At 42.3% G+C, this 15,953-nt stretch overlaps 1 protein-coding gene across 9 annotated transcripts in view; it reads right to left on the bottom strand.

The window, feature by feature from the left end:
* The window catches only part of INPP4B (inositol polyphosphate-4-phosphatase type II B), a 700,458-nt gene that overhangs the window by 10,829 nt on the left and 673,676 nt on the right, over positions 1–15,953 (bottom strand). The window lies entirely within an intron of this gene.

Here is a 15,953-nt window from a genome sequence, read left to right as displayed (position 1 = left end):
AAAATAAATAAATACAAGAACAAGAGTAGCAATTCGTTGTGGCAAATGGTGGTGGTCTCAAAGCGGGACCTAATCACACCAAAGGTTTGTTTCTTTGCCTAAAAGTGTTCTTGAATTAGATGTTCTTGATAACTTACTTAGGACCAAGCCATTTTTGTTTTTTTCTTAACAATTATATATGTTGTTATAGTTGTGAGGATGCCAAATAAGAGGGGATTATTTTATATGGTCTTTATTAAATAAAAATATAGTTAAATATTTTCTTTTGTGATTGGTTAAAATTTTTGTTTTAACTTATTATAGTTATTGCTTTTGTCTATGAAGGAACTTCACAAGGGTTGTTGTGTTACAACAACTTTCCAAAGGATAGGGGATAAGTGTCTGATCAGCTGGGGCAATCGCCAGTCATGAGGACTGCAACTCAACTTAGCTATCTCCAAGCTCCTTGGAGTTGAATGGTGTAGCAGCATGCATATGTGTTGGCAGCTCCATTCAAACAGAGGAACAGGGGTCTCCATTCTAGTGATTGTCGGGGGCCCCAGCAGTGGGACTCGCAACAATTGTGTGGATAGGGGATACTTTGTTGTAATGGGACAACCCTTTCACTTTTTCATAGACATATGCACACACATCTGCAAGGGTACTGTCATGTCCAGACAATATTTATGAGGTTACAGCACCACAATCAGGATTGATTGGGCTGAGCGCTTATATGACACTATTACAATATGCTATTATATAAATGAAGTAAATAAACATTCATTCCTGTAATATGAAAAGTGTATGAGTGACATTTTAAAGCACTTAATAGAGCCATACACAAGCCATAAGAGGAATAAAAGTAAACCTATACAAATTAGCAACTGTAAATAGCCATCTTGTTCATGGTCTCCCGGCAGGTTCTTAAGTCTATATTTTGTCTATAATTTGTAAGATATGTATTCTTAATAGTCTTCGTCGGTAACTGTGCAGAGAACTACCACAGTCTCAAATTCTTAATAAAATCAATAGACAACAATTATGTGGATTTCAAAAATGCTGCACAGTTTTGATCATTTCAATTAACCCTGAACTGTTCATACAGCTTGTTATGTACTATACTTCACACCAATAAGCCACTTTTCAACATACTGATGGAACTGCTGGAAGATGTATCTAAAACTATAATTATTAATGTTGGGCGAGCATGCTCGGCTGAACACTAGTTTGCCTCGAGCATCGCGATGCTCGGCACATCTCGGTGTTTGGCTAAATACCACGTGTGCTCGAGCATGATGCTTGAGTCTCCTCCTAGCACGTTTGTTGGCTGCTATGCAGCCAATAAACATGAAGGTAGGTACTGCCATTCACTGTAATGCCGTAGCCATGTTGGCTGCTAGCACTACAGTGATTGGCTGGCTGGAACAGGTCATATTTGTTATAGACTCAAAAGTCCTTTTAAAAACTGTTGTGTATGGCAGCAATATATATTTTTAGCGCAACCTGCGCTAAATTGCTAAAACTTGTTAGAGACTCAAAAGTCCTTTTAAGGACTATTGTTGTATCTGGAAGCAATATATATTTTTAGCACAACCTGCACTAAATAGCTTTCAATTGTTTGGCCGCTGCAGACAGGGACATTATCTGCGCTACATCTCCTGTCTAACGTGTGCACAGCCTAAAAATATCTGTGACATCCAGTGTACTTTTTCTGTAGACGGTGTCTGCTGCGGACAGTTACTTTACCTGCGCTACATCTCTTGTATAACGTTTGCGTATCCGAAATATCTGTGACATTTAGTCAAATGTTTTTGCTGCTGGTGGCAGCGACATTACCTGCGCTACATCATCAGTATAACGTTAGCGCCTCTGAAAGATCAGTGACATTCAGTGTAATTTTTTTCGCCGCCAATGACAGCGATATTATCTGCACTACATCTCCTGTATAACGTGTGAGCAGCCTAAAAAGATCCGTGACACCCAGTGTACTTTTTCCGTAGATGGTGTCCACTGCGGACAGTTACATTACCTGCGCTACATCTCCGGTATAACGTTTGCCCATCCAAAATATCAGTGACATTCATTCAGTGTAATTTTTTATTAGGCGGTGGTGACAGCAACATTACTTGCGCTATAGCTCCTGTTTAACATGTGCACATCCTAAATATCAGTGACATTAATTCAGTGTAATTTTTTATTAGGTGGTGGTGACAGCGACATTACTTGCGCTATACCTCCTGTTTAACGTGTGCACATCCTAAAAATATCTTTGACATTCTGTGCACATTATTTGAGCATACACTTACAAAGCCTGCGCTGCTGTATGTGTGACATACTTGCAAGCATATATACCATTTAATATGCGCAAAGCGGGCAGTAAGGAACAGGGAAGTAGCCGTGCAACTGATGGTGCACGCAGAGGTCGTGGCCCTGGGTGCGGTGAAACTGTGCCTGCTGCCAGAGCACAAGAAACACACTCATTCATGATACCTAGCTTCATGTCCCAGTTTGCAGGGTGGTGCAGGACACCACTCGAAGTGAGACCAGTACGACCAGGTGGTCGGTTAGATTGCAGCATATAATGCTTCCAGTCGGTTAAGCACCACCCTGTCTTCCACAAAGTCCAGCCTCAGTAGCCTAGAGTCTGGTCAACAGAATCCTCACCCTGATACTCCGTCCACCCACCATGGAGAGTCTTGGCAAACAAGTGATCCCACACTCGGATATTCAGAGGAGCTGTTTTCATCGCCATTCCTTAATTTGGGCCTCTCGCCAAGCCCGCTTGAAAAGGGACATGAGGAGATCTTGTGCCCTGATTCCCAAACTCTGGAGCATCCACAGTCAGAAGATGATGACGGTGAAGAACGGCAATTAGTGTTTCAAGAGGTGGAGTATGATGATGATGAGACACAGTTGCCAATAAGTCAACCGCAATTAGTGTCTTAAGAGGTTCATAATGAGGATGAGACACAGTTGTCACTAACTGAGGTTGTTGTTAGGTCAACAAGTCAGGAGGGTGATCAGAGTGAGGAAGTGGAGGTGCTGGACGATGAAATCACTGACCCAACCTGGGAAGGTGGCAAGCCGAGCGAGGACAGCAGTACAGAAGGGGAGAGATCTGCAGCACCGCAACACGCTAAAAGAGGCAGTGGGTGGCAAAAAGAAGAAGGAAGGTCACACCAAACAGGCATGCAACTGTTCCCCGGAACACCCCCTTGTGGAAATCTCCCTTACCAAGGGGTAGGTGTTCTGCAGTCTGGCGCTTTTTGGAGGAAAGTGCGGACGATAAAAGAATTGTCATTTGCAATCTGTGCCGTACCAAAATGAGCAGGGGAGTGAACAATAGCAACCTCACCACCACCAGCATGATCCGCCACATGGCATCAAAGCGCCCTAATAGGTGGTCCGCAATCAGTCCGTGCAGTCCCAGCCTTACACCAGCATGTGTCCCGTAACATCACCCATGCCCTGACCAACGCAGTTATTAGGAAGGTCCACTTAACGACTGACACATGGACAAGTTCTTTTGGCCAGGGACGCTGCATTTCCCTGACGGCACACTGGGTCAATGTTGTGGAGGCTGTGAGCGAGTTGTACCCTGGGATTGCACAGGTGCTACCAACACCAAGGATTGCGGGCCCTACTTCCATCAGGGTTTCCATTGCCACCTCCTTCTCAGTCTCCTACTCCACTTCCACCTCTGAAAAATCATCTTGCAGCACCAGTCAGCCATCAGTCAGTAGCTTGAAGCAGTGTAGCACTGCAGTGGGGAAGCGGCAACAGGCCAAGCTTAAAGTGATCTGCTTAGGTGACATACAGCACACCGCCGCAGAGCTGTGGCAGGGGAGGACAAGGGACCAGACTGAGCTGTGGCTCTTGCCACTCAACCTACAACCAGGCATGGTTGTGTCTGATAATGGCCGTAACTTGGTGGCAGCGTTGGAGCTCGGAAAGCTCACACACGTACCATGCCTAGCCCACGTGTTCAACCTAGTGGTTCAGCGGTTTCTCAAAACCTACCCCAATTTGCCTGAGCTACTGGTAAAGGTGCACTGCGTGTGTGCCCATTTCTGCAAGTCATCGGCAGCTTCCGCTGGTCTGGCAATGCTGCAGCAGCGCTTGCAATTGCCAGCTCACTGACTGTTGTGCAACGTGAGCATGCACTGGAACTCCACGTTCCACATGTTGAACAGGCTTTGTGAGCAGAAGAGGGCAGTAGTGGAATACCAACTGCAACATGGTTGTCGCCTTTCCAGTCAGCTTCTGCTCTTCAAAAGCGATGAGTGGGCATTGACTTCTGTGAGGTTTTACAGAACTTTGAGGAATCAACACAGATGGTGAGCGGCGATAGCGCTCTTATCAGCGTAAGCATCCCACTTCTGTGTCTACTCAAACGCTCGTTTCTCACAATTAAGGCGGACGTTTTGCATGTGGAAGAGGTGGAAAGCGAAGCCTTGTCTGTTGGGACTCTGGCACACATGGCTGACTTTATGTTAGGCTGCATTTCCCGTGACCCTTGCTTTGTACTGGTTGTTCACCCTTCTCGACCCCCGCTACAAAGAGAACTTCTCATCTCTCATTCCTGTGGTGGAGATGACGAGCAAAATGGGGCACTACCAGAAGGTTCTTGTGGAAAAATTGCTCCAAAAATTTCCAGCTGACAACACTGGCTGCAGAGTACGTAGTTCCTTGGCCAACCGAGGAGGGGAGATGAGGGGAACACACATCAGTTCCAACAGAGGCAGGGAAACACTCTCCAAGGCCTGGGACAGTTTTATGACATCCCGCCAGCACCCTCAACCTGATGCGTGGCCTAGTGTGACCAGAAGGGAAACATTTTTAAGGAGTACGTAGCAGATCGTGTCAGCGTCCTCAGTTATCCCTGTGTGCCTTACAACTATTGGGTGTCCAAGCTGGACACGTGGCACGAACTGGCGCTCTACACCTTCGAGGGGATGGCTTGCCCCACCGCCAGTGTTTTGTCAGAGCATGTATTTAGTGCGGCTGGGGGCATAATAACTGATAAGCGTATCCGCCTGTCAACTGAAAATGCTGACCGGTTGACTCTTATACAAATGAACAAGAACTGGATTTCCCCTGACTTCTCTACTCCACCAGAGGAAAGCAGCTGAACATAAAGGCACTTTAAATGTGGCTTTTATGGTGTATGGAATACACTGCATTCCCATGCACCTCTCTCACCACAAAAAAGGGTATATGGTTCAATCTCTCTTTTCTCATCCTCCTCCATCATATCAATATGCTTATTAGGCTGCCGTCGCTCCTAATGTTTTAAAGGGTCAGCTGAGCAGCGGGCCCTCACCCGAAATGTTTTAGAGGGCCACCGGCGGGCCCTCACCCATGTTTTTGAGGGTCACCAGCAGGCCCTCAACCATAATGTTTTAGAGGGTCAGCTCAGCAGCAGGCCCTCGCCAACAAATTTTTTTAGATGGTCAGCTCGCCAGCAGGCCCTCGCCCACAAATTTTTTTAGATGGTCAGCTCGGCAGCAGGCCCTCGCCCACAAAACTTTTTAGATGGTAAGCTCAGCAGCAGGCCCTCGCCCACAAAATTATTTAGATGGTAAGCTCGGGAGCAGGCCCTCAACCATAATGCTTTAGAGGGTCAGCTCAGCAGCAGGCCCTCAACTATAATGTTTTAGAGGGTCAGCTCAGCAGAAGACCCTCGCCCACAAATTGTTTTAGATGGTCAGCTCAGCAGAAGGCCCTTGCCCACAAAATGTTTTAGATTGTCAGATCAGCAGCAGGCTCTCTTGAACAACATTTTTTAGATGGTCAGCTCAGCAGCAGGCCCTCTCCCACAAAATTTTTTAGATGGTCAGCTCGGCAACAGGCCCTCACCCACAAAATGTTTTAGATGGTCAGCTTGGCAGCAGGCACTCGCCCACAAAGTTTTTTAGATGGTCAGCTCGGCAGCAGGCCCTCGCCCACAGAATTTTTTAGATGGTCAGCTCAGCCACAGGCCCTTGCTCCTAATGTTTTTGAGGGTCACCAACAGGCCATCAATCATAGTTTTTCAAGGGTGTGTATGATGACCTCTTTTATGTGTAATAAAGGGTGTATTGAAGTGTCGGTTCTTTGTAATTCTTGGCAGCCCTTTCCCTTAGTGCATAGGCTTTATGAGTGTAAGAGTCCCACTACCTGAACAATTGTACCACAATGTGAATGAGTCCCTCCCTTATGTGATATACAGGTTGTATCGGAGTGTTTCTTCCTTGTAATTATTGGCAGCACTTGCACTTTATATACAAGTACATATACAGGAAAGAATGTTTCCAAACAATTTTTCCTCTAAAATCGATTTTATCTTCGGTTTGGTGTGTATTATTGTCAGTCTGTAAAAGTGGTGTACTACACGGACAACATCATTCTCAGCAGCGACCTGGGAGTCCAAGATGCATCCAGACATCCTCCCCATGCTGTTCCCGAACCATTTCGGTGGTGTTTCCATCAATTTCTGACCCTTTCCAATGAACCAGACACCCTCCCCTCTTCAGAGCAGGGGGTGCCTGGTTTAATGCTCAGGTTCTCCCATTGATTTCCATTATGCTCGGGTGCTCGGGTGGTGTGTTAAAATGAATGCTGAAACACCCAGTAATCCTGAGAACTGGAGTGATTGATCTTCCATTAGAGCAAACAAGAGGATTTAAAAGGCACATCTCAAACAACCTGTGTCTGCTGTTGAGCTGTTGGGTATAAATTGTTTACTGCTTGTTCTGATTCACATACAGACGTGGACAAAATTGTTGGTACCCTTTGGTCAATGAAAGAAAAAGTCACAATGGTCACAGAAATAACTTTAATCTGACAAAAGTAATAATAAATTAAAATTCTATAAATGTTAACCAATGAAAGTCAGACATTGTTTTTCAACCATGCTTCAACAGAATTATGTAAAAAAATAAACTCATGAAACAGGCATGGACAAAAATGATGGTACCCCTAGAAAACACAGAACATAATGTGACCAAAGGGACATGTTAATTCAAGGTGTGTCCACTAATTAGCATCACAGGTGTCTACAACCTTGTAATCAGCCATTGGGCCTATATATATGGCTCCAGGTAATCACTGTGTTGTTTGGTGATATGGTGTGTACCACACTCGACATGGACCAGAGGAAGCAAAGGAAAGAGCTGTCTCAAGAGATCAGAAAGAAAATTATAGACAAGCATGTTAAAGGTAAAGGCTATAAGACCATCTCCAAGCAACTAGATGTTCCTGTGAGTACAGTTGCACATATTATTCATAAGTTTAAGATCCATGGGACTGTAGCCAACCTCCCTGGACGTGGCCGCAGGAGGAAAATTGATGACAAATCTAAGAGACGGATAATCCGAATGGTAACAAAAGAGCCTAGAAAGACTTCTAAAGAGATTCAAGGTGAACTTCATGCTCAAGGAACATCAGTGTCAGATCGCACCATCCGTCGTTGTTTGAGCCAAAGTGGACTACATGGGAGACGACCAAGGAGGACACCATTGTTGAAAACGAATCATAAAAAAGCAAGACTGGAATATGCCAAACTACATGTTGACAAGCCACAAAGCTTCTGGGAGAATGTCCTGTGGACAGATGAGACAAAAATCGAAGTTTTTGCCAAGGCACATCAGCTGTATGTTCACAGACGAAAAAATGAAGCATATCAAGAAAAGAACACTGTCCCTACTGTGAAACATGGAGGAGGCTCTGTTATGTTCTGGGGCTGCTTTGCTGCGTCTGGCACAGGGTGTCTTGAATCTGTGCAGGGTACAATGAAATCTCAAGACTATCAAGGAATTCTAGAGAGAAATGTACTAGCCAGTGTCAGAAAGCTTGGTCTCAGTCGCAGGTCATGGGTCTTGCAACAGGACAATGACCCAAAACACACCGCTAAAAACACCCAAGAATGGCTAAGAGGAAAAAATTGGACTATTCTAAAGTGGCCTTCTATGAGCCCTGACCTCAATCCTATTGAGCATCTTTGGAAGGAGCTGAAACATGCAGTCTGGAAAAGGCACCCTTCAAACCGGACACAACTGGAGCAGTTTGCTCATGAGGAGTGGGCCAAAATACCTGCTGAGAGGTGCAGATGTCTCATTGACAGTTACAGGAAGCGTTTGATTGCAGTGATTGCCTCAAAAGGTTGCGCAACAAAATATTAAGTTAGGGGTACCATCATTTTTGTCCATGCCTGTTTCATGAGTTTATTTTTTTACATAATTCTGTTGAAGCATGGTTGAAAAACAATGTCTGACTTTCATTGGTTAACATTTATAGAATTTTAATTTATTATTACTTTTGTCAGATTAAAGTTATTTCTGTGACCATTGTGACTTTTTCTTTCATTGACCAAAGGGTACCAACAATTTTGTCCACGTCTGTATATACATATATAAATAGTACGATTAGATATATACAATTACTACTAAAGATATACAGTACATAGGAAGTGTAGGCAGAGGTTCACTGTCCATGAGGCACACTGAGCTCCTTGCCTCAGGCTGCAATCTGTCCTGAGTGTATGGGACAGCAAATATGGCAGCCATGCCTATGGGAATATTCACAGATTGTAGAGTTCCAGTTGTATTACATTTCTGGATTAAAAGCTTGTACAATTAAAGGGCTGACGGACCTCTATAACAATGTAACACGGTCAGGTCTAGAATGGATCTGCATCCATTGGTTGGTTTTCCTACAGAAAGGTATTAGAATAGAGAATAGGAGGATTTACACAAGCATAGCCTTATTCTCACAAACATATTTTCCATCTGTTTTAACAACAAAAAGCACAAAGACCCATACATGTCAATGGGGCTAGTCATACATCTGTCTTGACCATTTTGACATGACCTTTAAAATGTATGGGCGTATCTCTACACAGTGTGACATTATCCTATCAGTGCTGCCAGTATAAGACAATGCACTCTGCACAGCACTCTGCAAACACAAATAAAGTACAATATTGCCATAGTCATAGAAAATATTCTGGTTCCTGTATTATAGAGATCACCTTGACACCAGCAGACGGGCCCAAATAATTTTGTACAAAATGTATTTGCCAAGAATCTCAAATTTACAAAATAAGCATAGCATTAGCACCAGAATATTTTCTATAACTATGGCATTATTGTACTTTATTTGGCTTGCAGAGTGCTGTAGCATTGACTATTTTCTTTGTGTTTCAAGCCATGACGATGTGCACTTGCGCATTGGGATGTGCTGACTGACCCCCTTTCTCTTGCAGTATTAGACTCCCCTGGGATACTACCCAACTGGTAACGCCCATCTGGACCTTCATTGTAGACTACTAGCAATTCATTCATAACTTCAAGCTGGAAAAAATATAGGAATGAGACATCGGAATAGATGTTCCAGAATTGTTAATACAAGGGGGATGCAAGTAGTTAATAAAGCAGATATGTCAGGAGAGGGTACAGGTCCTTTTTAGCTGTCAGTGCGAGGGAGCGCATGCCAGTCCTTGACAGTCCATGTAAGGCTGAGCAAGCATTTTCCCATCTCTAAATGGAGTCCGCAACATGTGAACATAAAAGTTCTATTGTTTTTTAATTCTCTGCCTGTGGTTGTTCCTTTTCTGCAACCAGCCTGCTGAAGGTGAGGGGCGCTATGTCACTGCTACATAGGTCTCTGCATATAGATGCATTCATTGCATGATGATCACTTCCAGCAATGTAAAGCTTCATATATAACTGATGTGTATAACATGTGATGCTAATAATACGGCTTACAATTAGACATGCACATGTATAGTGTATATATAGGGTAACAAATCTGGAATCCGTTATACGAAGGAAAAAAAAAAAAAGATATGGGAAAAATGTGGACTTTTTCAGATAGATGAATATGTAATACTGATTACATTCACTGCTTCATACAGCATATGATCAAAATGCACTGAAATTATAAACAAGCAACTTATGTTTCATTTCAGGGATATTTTAGATGACTAATAGGAAATGGAATTCTGATGATACCATATCTGACAGATTTGAAAAATATACCTATCTGGCTTCTTAACACACACACATACTTCCATTAAGAAATTTAGTACTGGGTGATGGTTGGCTAGGTATTACATTTCATTTCTTATGGCGGCTACACATCAAGCTGGCACACATTTTACATGCTTTACCTGGGAGGAAATAATCTGTCAGCAGATCTATAAAAAGTTAAGGCGAAAGATTAAGGGCCAGTTTTAAAGGATAATAAATATATGCCCTTTGAGTATTTCATTTCACTTCTAACACAATTTGGATTCAAAAGTAAAAGTTTCAGACACACAGGGGAGCTGACGAGAACATCTTCATCATTCAGCATAGCACCACTGTCTTTTTGTTAAAAGAAAAAAAAAAAAGCGTGTAATACTTTCTGAACAAAAACACGAACCACGCAATTCTACTGAAAGGGGTTCAGTAAGGCACAATTCCAAATTTAGATGATATTGTCTTATATCGTCTTGAAAATAAACTTCTGGATACCTAGATAATGGGCATGGAGTCTTTTTCTGTATCTTTGCAACTGCATAATCATCTAAAATATTAGGCTAGATTTGTGAGCCAAATTTATCAGTGTATCGGGCAATATCTCTCCCAAACACAAACAGTTCTAACACTTCCTTGAAAGTGAAATTTGGAGCAAAATTTTGACAATAAGTAAAATTGAGCCACAAAGCTCGCATAACATAACAGGGCTGTTAATTCTTCAGATTTTTAACTGCTGTAGGTCCGTCCGTAACACAATAACAAAATGACTGCATGTTACTGGGCTGTTCAGAAAATTATGCCAAAATGATGCTCCTTCTTTCACATAAGTAAAAGTTCTGCAGCCATTGGCTGAAGCCTCTGTTCACAGGCTGCAAATTCTCTCCTCCTCTTGTATGCACTGTACACATAATATGGGTACTACTAAAATCTTTCTGTTCTGTTTTAGCAGATTTTTTATGTTTTCTGATTTAAAATGGTTGTCTGGTTCCATGATATTGATGACCTATCCTTGGGATAGGTCATCAATGTCAGATCTGTGAGGTTTGGACTCCCAGCACCTCCGCCGATCAGCTGAGACTATGGTCCATTACAGATGCCTCTCCCATTCACCTGAATTACACTGCACTACTGCTACAAAGTAGCCTCCTACAGGTAAAGAGGTTCATAAGGCTTGCATGAGCATCACAGCACCTTCAAATAGTTGATCAGCGGGAAGCCAGGATAGGTCATCAAAATCGTCAAACCAGACAACCATGCAAAATCATTTTTTTTAAATTAAATACATGTAAAATGAGCTAAAAAAAAGTACAAATTAAGTAGATGTGTGAAACATTCGTTAGGTAGGGAATACTTCAGTGCAGTGACACTTTACTCTGGACATTTTGGTCTATCTTGGAAGAACACACATTGTCATAAAAAAACATAGTGCTGAAAGGAAAAAGGTGCGGCATATAGCGCCTATTCCTGATGTAAAGACCTATAATGTGCAGACTGCAGAGTAACCCGTTAACGGCTTTGTTATATGACGTGACCCTAGAAACTGCATTTTACGGATTATAAAAATTTGCCTTGGGTTACACTATCATATGTTTTCCAAAAGAAATTGCTCTTCCAAAATTTTTCCTGTAAATTCTTATTGCACAAGAACCAGGCAGACATCCCACTGTCAGTATCCCTGCAGCCATGACAATTTGTCCATAGCATTGCACGATACATCACTGTGAGGAACAACAAACATAAGTTCAGTTCCTTATTACACCACTGGAGCTGGTTACAAAGTAAAGACAAGACCCATCAGTATTGGGCCTCATGAGAGAGATTTTTGATATTGCTGTGTTTTATGGAAAACTTCACTTCTGTGATTTTTATGGTTTATAGTCTAAGCTGCGATCTGACGATACAGTGAGTTTTCTTATTACTGTATGTAACGACACATGAATATTATGTGCTGAATAATAATAATTTGGGTTAGTATAACAGTCGGACAAGTTAGATTGTTAATGGCTGTGTTAAATATTGCTAGATTTGAACATTCATGTAATAATGGTATAAAATAAATCAATAAAATATAATACAGGAGCAATAGAAGGTTTGCTTAGGTCGACATGACTGCCCCTCCACTGTATTGAGTTCAATACCTTAGAAATATGGTCTTCTGAGGTTTAAGAGTTTTTGTACTAACAAGACGGAAATCAGGATTCTGGCCAGTTTCTCTGTTGGCAGCTACTTCATGGTGTGATGTGTAAGTACATCAGCATACTGCAAGCAACATTTATCCCTACTGCTCTCTTATGCTTAGGTAGCAGAAATTGCTGTTCCATTTTCTCAGTAATTTGTGGCATTTTTTTATATAATTATATTGATCTACATCCCTGCTGAGGTTCACAGTACAGATCATTATTTCCCCTACAAGACCTAACAAATGATTTTTTTTTTATATGTGCAACACGACAGCATTTCGTGACTTGCAAGAGCAACTAACTTATGCATTCAAATCCTACCTAAAAGTTAAAACTCTTTAATTGTCAAGAAACCCAGGGAGCATCTTATTAAACGCCGCTAGAAGACGGCTTATTTATGAAGAGTCATTAGGTAGCTTTATAACTGGGTTCAAGTGTACATCAATAGAGAACTTGGTGTTCCGGAGAAAGGTTAGCTATTAAAGGAATGAAATAAAAGAAGCTAATACATTCAATAATGAGTTGTGCTGGATTTGATTTGGAACACATTAAAAGGCAGCACAGTGCATTTGGATAGTCTTCAGACCCTTTAACTTTTTTTTAGATTTTATGTTCCTGCCTTGTGCTAAAATCTAAACTTTCTCTATCATTCTGCACTCATTACCCCATAATGAGAAAGTAAAAACAATGTTTGAAATCTTTACTAATCTATTGAAATGGAAAAACTAAAATATTGCATTGACATAAGTACAGTATTAAGAACCTTTACTCAATACTTAGTTGAAGGAACTTTGGCAGAGATTACAGCCTCCAGTCTTTTTGGGTATGATGCCACAAGGTTTGCACAACTGGATTTGGGGATTTTCTGCCATTCTTCGCTGCAGATCCTCTCAAGCTCTGTCAGGCTGGATGGGGACTGGCGATGGACAGGCATTTTCAAGTCTCTCCAGAGATGTTTGATTGGGTTTAAGCCAGGGCCCTGGCTAGGCCACTCAAAGACGTTTATAGAGTTGTTTCTAAGCCACCCCTGTATTGTCTTGGCAGTTTGAGGTCCAGAGCACTTTGGATCAGGTTATCATTAAGAATATTTCTGTACTTTGCTTTATTCAGGTTTCCCTCAACTCTGACCAGTCTCCCTGTCCCAGCTGCTAAAAAAAAAAAACACAGCATGATGCTGCCACCCACTACCATACAGTACTTCACTGTTGAGATGGTTTTGGACAGTGCCTTGATTCCTCCAAACATTATGCTTAGAATTGAGGCCAAGAAGTTCAATCTCGTTTTTATCAGACCAGAGAATCGTATTTCGCACAGTCTGTGGGTCCTTTAGGTGTTTTTGTGCAAACTTTCATGTGTCTTTATGGTAGAGTGGCCAGAAGAAGCCTCTCCTCAGTAAAAGCCCAGATTGGTGGAATGCTGCAGTGATGGCTGACCAATTGTAAGTTTCTTCCATATGCACAGAGGTCCTTTGGAGATCACCAGAGTGACCATTGGGCTTTTAGTCACCTCTCTTACAAAGGCCCAATTACTTTGTTTGGAGGGGTGGCCAGCTGTAGGAAGAGTTCAGTTTTTTTCCCTAAACTTCTTGCATTTAAGAAATATGGAGGCCACTGTGCTCTTTGGATGTTTCAGTGCAGCAGACATTTTTAGCACACTTCTCTAGGTCTGTGCCTCCAGATGATCATGTCTTTGAGCTCTACAGACAGTTCTTTCTTCCTTTTGGTTTGGTTTTTGCTTTGATATGCATTGTCAGCTGTGAGAACTTATATGGACAAAGATGTACTATTCCAAATCATGTCTAATGCAATTTCTGTTTTTCCTTTTTAATATACGTGTAAACATTTATAAAAAATCTATTTTTACTTTGTCATTAAGGAGGACTGAGTGAAAAATGATGGTGATTGATTTTTTTGTGAAAAAAGTAAAAGGGTCTTAAGAATTTCCGAATACACTATATGTAGTAGACTAATGTCCAGTAGACATCATTGGTGCCACCCAGGAGATAATGCAACATTCAATTTCTCCACATTGATCTTCTGAAGATCTGCTCCCCACAGCAGTGCTCTCCACCTGTTGTAAAAAACACAACTGTCTAATGGTAGCTTGGAGTTGTAGTTTTGCAACAGTTGGAGAGCTAAAGCTTGGAGATAATTGCCACAACTATGAAGACATTAGGTTGCATGATATGAAGGGTAAAAATGACTGCATTATATAGTAAAGGAAACTTATGAAGAATAGATACTAATAGTGTATTTTCATATTCACTTCTCTTTGTGATTACATTTAGGGTGATTCTTCATTTGGAGCAGAGAGCAGCTATGAAAAGCATTACAGTAGGTCAATGTATTAAAGTGGTGAGAATGCAGAAATATTACACTTGTTGCCCAGTTCCCCTGCAGATTATAGCTGACTGCTGGGGGTTTTTAAGCAGCAAACACCCTTGTGATGAGCTCATTTATGGGTGAAACTTGCATACACATGTAAAACACTTTAGATTGTGAGCCCCAATGGGGACAGTGTGATGCTATTGTCTCTAAAGCACTGCAGAATATACTAGCGCTATATAAGTGCATACAATGAATAAACAAAAAACAGTCAGGTTTTGTCTAAGGGGAAGAACCTTCAAAATGCATTACACAAGGGTTTTATGTAAATGCTTATAACAAAAAAATCACTGTTTTAACTTCTGAGGAACAGCACCCCAATCTATCCTGCTTTTTCCTTCTGGTATATTACATATAAAACAGTCATGACATCTTTGATGGGCCCCAACGGATTGTGAAAGAACCAGTTGAATTGAAATTAGGGATGAACAAATCAGATTCGTCACAAATATCACGGAAATTCAGCGATTCACTGTGGCAGCCATTTTACATTTAAAATTAAGTATACCAGTGAGAGAAACAGGGCAGTGAAGATGAAGACGGAGGGTCCTAACGATATGCCCCAATTGTCTCAGATGAGATAACCCCTTTATGTCTGTATTTGTTAAAAAAAAAACTGTTGCAAGCAGTTTCCAGGACAATTGGAGCACTATTAATTTAAAGTGTTTCTACCACCTCATTTGGACCTAATTAGCTGTCAGACACTAGCGATCAGCTAGTGTCTGCTCAACCTAACCATGCTATTCTAAGACCTTTGTGTGCAGCCGTTACACAAAAAAAAACTACTTTTATTGCTATGCAAATGAGCCTCTAGGTGCTATGGGGGCGTCTTTTCAGCACCTAGAGGCTCCGTCTACTCACCCTGTATTCCGCCCCGCTTGTCCGTCAAGCCCGACCATCTCCTCTAGATTGCTAGCCTCCATCTCATCCATCGGCCGAATTCTCGCGCCTGTGCCGTGTGCGTCTGTATTCGGCACAGGCGCAGTGACTGTCTGAATGCTCCCTGCTCCGGCATCTCCACTGTGCCTGCGCCGATTACGTCAGTGCGCTCCGAGGAACAGACTGCGCAGGCGCAGTGGAGATGCCGGACGCAGGGAGCGTTCAGACAGTCACTGCGACTGCACCGAATACAGATGCACAAGGCGCAGGCACGAGAATTCGGCCGATGGATGAGATGGAGGCTGGCAATCCAGAGGAGATGGGCGGGCTTGACGGACGAGTGGGGCGGAATACAAGGTGAGTAGACGGAGCCTCTAGGTCAGTGATGGCTAACCTTGGCACTCCAGCTGTGGTAAAACTACAACTCCCAAGATGCCCCCCTTGCTTGGCTGCTCTCAGAACTATATAGAAATAAATGGAGCATGCTGGGAGTCGTAGTTTCACCACATCTGGAGTGCCAAGGTTAGCCA

The sequence above is a fragment of the Bufo gargarizans genome, chromosome 1 (genome assembly GCF_014858855.1).
Source record: "Bufo gargarizans isolate SCDJY-AF-19 chromosome 1, ASM1485885v1, whole genome shotgun sequence".
Lineage (NCBI taxonomy): Eukaryota > Metazoa > Chordata > Amphibia > Anura > Bufonidae > Bufo > Bufo gargarizans.
Note: the sequence above shows the minus strand (reverse complement) of the source record. Positions and strands in the feature narration are given on the sequence as shown.